At 41.1% G+C, this 6,000-nt stretch overlaps 1 protein-coding gene across 2 annotated transcripts in view; it reads right to left on the reverse strand.

Annotated features, from left to right (window-relative positions):
* Nucleotides 1-3,216, reverse strand: part of ABCA5 (ATP binding cassette subfamily A member 5) — an 87,536-nt gene extending 84,320 nt beyond the window's left edge. For both annotated transcript variants that reach the window (XM_063656527.1, XM_063656529.1), the window contains exon 1: nt 3,198-3,216. The gene's annotated coding sequence lies outside the window, so the exon portion shown is untranslated. The remainder of the gene's footprint in view (nt 1-3,197) is intronic.
* Between the last annotated feature and the right edge of the window lie 2,784 nt (nt 3,217-6,000).

A 6,000-nucleotide genomic window follows, 5' to 3' on the forward strand; every position in this document is an offset into this window, starting at 1 on the left:
TAGCTGGGATTATAGGCACATGCCACCCATCTAGCTAATTTTTTAATTTTCTGTAGTGATGGGGGTCTTACTGTGTTGCCCAGGCTAGTCTTGAATGCCTGGGCTCAAGCCATTCTCCTGCATCAGCCTCCCAAAGTGCTGGGATTAAAGGCATTAGCCACTGTGCCCCGCCTGTGTTGGACGTCTAACCTACAGAACTGTAATAATACGTTTGTGTTGTTTTAAATCACTAAAGCCTGTGGCAATTTGTTAGGGAAGCAAGAGAAAAGCTAGTACACTATTTATAATGTATTTTCCTTCTCTGCATTGCAATGCTGTGCTTATTTAGCATCCACATGTCCTTTCTTCTCTCTTGTCTCTCTAAGGAAGCAACATGATGCCACAGAAGGGACAATAACTATTACTTAGATGATGTGGATTTAGAAACTTAGTAACTGATGTGACTCCATGATCATCTGTTACTCATGGTTAGTTTCCATAATCACTAGTTTCCTAATTTGTAAAACAGTAATCTAAAATAGCTTCCTTCTTTGACTCTGTGCTGCTTCAAAGAATTTATGAGATGAGGTATAGGAAATAATAAAATCCAACTGTTGAGCATATAATATGCGCTGCATACTCTTCTGTATGCTTTATGTGTAGCCTTTTATTTGATCTCTGCAATGATACGTGAGCTGTGAACTATTATTTTTTCTTCACCGAGGTAGGGAAGTACTCTGAAAACTATAAAGTACCAGAAATTATAAATAAATTGATGTCCTATAGGGAATCAATGTACAATGAAGAAAAAAAGTTTTTTCAACTAATAATTTTCTGGAAACTTTTTGTTTTCTTATTTAAACTTTACTGATACTAGCTTTCGATATTTGTACCTTGAACATTTCCATCACAGTTATTCTCTTTCTTCATTAATCTGCCCATTCATTCTATAAATATTTGTGAATTACCTATTATATGTCAGGTACTATCCTAAGCCTTTGGGATAGAACAGTGGATGAAACAGACATGGCCCCGGCTGTTTAGGATTATCGATTGCAATGAGGGCTATAAAATGGGAAGTGACAAAAAAGTGTGGTCAGTAGCATCATGGGAATAGTGGTCCATAGAAGGATATTGGTGATTCATCTAATACAGACCTGGGGTGTCAAGGAACATTGTTTAGAGGAAGACATATCTAAAGATTTGAAGGTTAAGTAGGAGTTAGGCAAAGTGGAAGCAGAGAAAATTCCAAAGGAATAGTTACCTTCGCCTGGCGCGGTGGCTCATGCCTGTAATCCCAGCACTTTGGGAGGCCAAGGCGGGCGGATCACCTGAGGTCGGGAGGTCGAGACCAGCCTGACCAACATGGAGAAACCCCGTCTCTACCAAAAATACAAAATTAGCTGGGTGTGGTGGCGCATGCCTGTAATCCCACCTACTCAAGAGGCTGAGGCTGGAGAATTGCTTGAAACTGGGAGGTGGAGGTTGCGGTGAGCCAAGATCGAGCCATTACACATCAGCCTGGGCAACAAGAGCGAAACTCCATCTCAAAAAAAAAAAGAAAAGAAATAGTTACCTTCAGTATTTCTGCCTCTTCGTCATTTACATTGACTTTCTTTTTCTCTCTGTCTCTCTTTAAACTCAAGTAGATCCTTCTTTAAGTTTTATTTCCAAAATATAATTTGATATTAACTTCTTGTTGTAAAATTTTCAAACATTTCATATTTAATAAGCTCTTTATAACCCATTTTTATCTGATCTCACATTCTTTTAATCCAATAACCAAGCAATGTTTCATTAAAGGGTACTTTATTTCCCTATTCAAGTAGAACATGGCCTTCTGTTATTAGCTAATTATAATATAAATAAAATTCAAAATAAACAAGCAAATGTTTCCTGTATAATTTCATTCTTGTGGTTGCCTTCCTTTGCCACTAGATGGTACTTGTATGCCTGAGAGACCAAAATGCTGATTCCGTTTACCTTCCTGGAAACTGTAAAACTAACCAATCAGAGGATCAGGTCATTGAGAAGAAGAAACTTGCCCAACCTAAAATGTAAGTGATCCTGGTTTTTACATTTGTCCTTAAAAATTAACCCAATATTATCTTTTCTCTTTAGATAAATATGACAGTAAAATATTTTAAATTAAATTAGCTTTAATTTTTGCCCATTTTTACCAACCCCCATACCCTTTTTTTTTTTTTTTTTTTTTTACGTTTCTTTACTTTTACTTTCTAATGGTACTGCTTTTCTAACATCCTAACCTGGAAAATTGGATTACTTGTTCCTTATTGGAGGCCCTCCACCCTTCTAGCTCCTTGTCTAAGCTAATGCTTTTCTTTCTACTTTGAAAAGCCACTACCTCCCTTCTGACCCCTCCCTCACAGTTTTTATTTTCAGAAATCCTAGTCATTCTTCAAGGCACATTTCAACTAGTACCACTATCATGAAGTTTTTCCCGTTACTATTACTTGAAAATGCCTTCTTCTGATTCCTTTTCCATTCTTCTAACAATTTTAGTAATTTGTTTGATAATACGTGTAATGTATTATTCTAAAGAGCTATATGCATCTCTATAGCAATTAGGCTTCCTGCATTGTGATTATTTATGAAATTTACTTAATCTCTGTACTATACAATGTTTGCCTCTTGAGTGCAGAGACTGTCTTAGTAATCTATATATCCTGAAATATTTTGCACATTATTATTTATTGAATTGGGTTTAATGTTAATATCCATAAGACTATTGCAAAAAACTCTAAGAATAGCAAAATAATACGGTGATTCGTGAGTTGGATGAAATTCATTAGCAGAACCTGTGGAATCAAATCATCTTTTTCCCATTTTCCCTTTTTTCCCATGGCATGAGACTCCTGCCTTCTCCAAATATATAGAAATAATGAATAGAGTATAAGTATTTTAAAATAAAAAGCTGAGTTTAAAACAGAGACAGCAAAGGCTTCAGATACCAGAACTGAAGAAGAAATTCAAAGTCACAATAATAAGTTCCAGGAGCTGAGGTTTTAACCCCATTTGGGACTAAAAGATGTGGTCCTAAAGCCACTTATGAGGATCTGGAACTAACATTCCTGCATAAACTAGAACCCTAAAGAGGTTTTCACTTTTTGAAGCCTTAGAAGTCTAGGATGAGTAGGGGTGAGAGTAATGGTTCCTGTGAATATTGAAAGCCTCTGCCAATGGAAATCCAATTTTACCTTATCATTTGAAAAGAGAATCCTAGGTAGGGAGCCAAGATGGCCGAATAGGAACAGCTCCGGTCTACAGCTCCCAGCGCGAGCGACGCAGAAGACGGGTGATTTCTGCATTTCCATCTGAGGTACCGTGTTCATCTCACTAGGGAGTGCCAGACAGTGGGCGCAGGTCAGTGGGTGAGCGCACCGTGCGCCAGCCGAAGCAGGGGCGAGGCATTGCCTCACTCGGGAAGCGCAAGGGGTCAGGGAGTTCCCCTTCCAGGGGTGACAGACGGCACCTGGAAAATCGGGCCACTCCCACCCGAATACTGTGCTTTTCCGACGGGCTTAGGAAATGGTGCCCCAGGAGAGTATAGCCCGCACCTGGCTCAGAGGGTCCTACGCCCACGGAGTCTCGCTGATTGCTAGCACAGCAGTCTGAGGTCAAACAGCAAGTCGGCAGCGAGGCTGGGGGAGGGGCGCCCGCCATTGCCCAGGCTCGCTTAGGTAAACAAAGCAGCCTGGAAGCTTGAACTGGGTGGAGCCCACCACAGCTCAAGGAGGCCTGCCTGCCTCTGTAGGCTCCACCTCTGGGGGCAGGACACAGACAAACAAAAAGACAGCAGTAACCTCTGCAGACTTAAATGTCCCTGTCTGACAGCTGTGAGGAGAGCAGTGGTTCTCCCAGCACGCAGCTGGAGATCTGAGAACGGGCTGACTGCCTCCTCAAGTGGGTCCCTGACCCCTGACCCCCGAGCAGCCTAACTGGGAGGCACCCCCCAGCAGGGGCAGACTGACACCTCACACGGCCGGCCAGGTACTCCAACAGACCTGCAGCTGAGGGTTCTGTCTGTTAGAAGGAAAACTAACAGAAAGGACATCCACACCAAAAACCCATCTGTATATCACCATCATCAAAGACCAAAAGTAGATAAAACCACAAAGATGGGGAAAAAACAGAGCAGAAAAACTGGAAACTCTAAAAAGCAGAGTACCTCTCCTCCTCCAAAGGAACGCAGTTCCTCACCAGCAACGGAACAAAGCTGGACGGAGAATGACTTTGACGAGCTGAGAGAAGAAGGCTTCAGACGATCAAATTACTCCGAGCTACGGGAGGATATTCAAACCAAAGGCAAAGAAGTTGAAAACTTTGAAAAAAATTTAGAAGAATGTATAACTAGAATAACCAATACAGAGAAGTGCTTAAAGGAGCTGATGGAGCTGAAAACCAAGGCTCGAGAACTACGTGAAGAATGCAGAAGCCTCAGGAGCCGATGCGATCAAATGGAAGAAAGGGTATCAGCCCTGGAAGATGAAATGAATGAAATGAAGCGAGAAGGGAAGTTTAGAGAAAAAAGAATAAAAAGAAACGAGCAAAGCCTCCAAGAAATGTGGGACTATGTGAAAAGACCAAATCTACGTCTGATTGGTGTACCTGAAAGTGACGGGGAGAATGGAAACAAGTTGGAAAACACTCTGCAGGATATTATCCAGGAGAACTTCCCCAATCTAGCAAGGCAGGCCAACATTCAGATTCAGGAAATACAGAGAACGCCACAAAGATACTCCTCGAGAAGAGCAACTCCAAGACACATAATTGTCAGATTCACCAAAGTTGAAATGAAGGAAAAAATGTTAAGGGCAGCCAGAGAGAAAGGTCGGGTTACCATCAAAGGGAAGCCCATCAGACTAACAGCGGATCTCTCGGCAGAAACCCTACAAGCCAGAAGAGAGTGGGGGCCAATATTCAACATTCTTAAAGAAAAGAATTTTCAACCCAGAATTTCATATCCTGCCAAACTAAGCTTCATAAGTGAAGGAGAAATAAAATACTTTACAGACAAGCAAATGCTGAGAGATTTTGTCACCACCAGGCCTGCCCTAAAAGAGCTCCTGAAGGAAGCGCTAAACATGGAAAGGCACAACCGGTACCAGCCACTGCAAAATCATACCGAAATGTAAAGAACATCGAGACTAGGAAGAGACTGCATCAACTAACGAGCAAAATATCCAGCTAACATCATAATGACAGGATCAAATTCACACATAACAATATTAACTTTAAATGTAAATGGACTAAATGCTCCAATTAAAAGACACAGACTGGCAAACTGGATAAAGACTCAAGACCCATCAGTGTGCTGTATTCAGGAAACCCATCTCACGTGCAGAGACACACATAGGCTCAAAATAAAAGGATGGAGGAAGATCTACCAAGCAAATGGAAAACAAAAAAAGGCAGGGGTTGCAATCCTAGTCTCTGATAAAACAGACTTTAAACCAACAAAGATCAAAAGAGACAAAGAAGGCCATTACATAATGGTAAAGGGATTAATTCAACAAGAAGAGCTAACTATCCTAAATATATATGCACCCAATACAGGAGCACCCAGATTCATAAAGCAAGTCCTGAGTGACCTACAAAGAGACTTAGACTCCCACACATTAATAATGGGAGACTTTAACACTCCACTATCAACATTAGACAGATCAACGAGACAGAAAGTCAACAAGGATACCCAGGAATTGAACTCAGCTCTGCACCAAGCGGACCTAATAGACATCTACAGAACTCTCCACCCCAAATCAACAGAATATACATTTTTTTCAGCACCACACCACACCTATTCCAAAATTGACCATATCCTTGGAAGTAAAGCTCTCCTCAATAAATGTAAAAGAACAGAAATTGTAACAAACTGTCTCTCAGATCACAGTGCAATCAAGCTAGAACTCAGGATTAAGAATCTCACTCAAAACCGCTCAACTACGTGGAAACTGAACAACCTGCTCCTGAATGACTACTGGGTACATAACGAAATGAAGG

Source organism: Pongo pygmaeus, chromosome 19 (assembly GCF_028885625.2).
Source record: "Pongo pygmaeus isolate AG05252 chromosome 19, NHGRI_mPonPyg2-v2.0_pri, whole genome shotgun sequence".
Classification (NCBI taxonomy): Eukaryota; Metazoa; Chordata; class Mammalia; order Primates; family Hominidae; genus Pongo; species Pongo pygmaeus.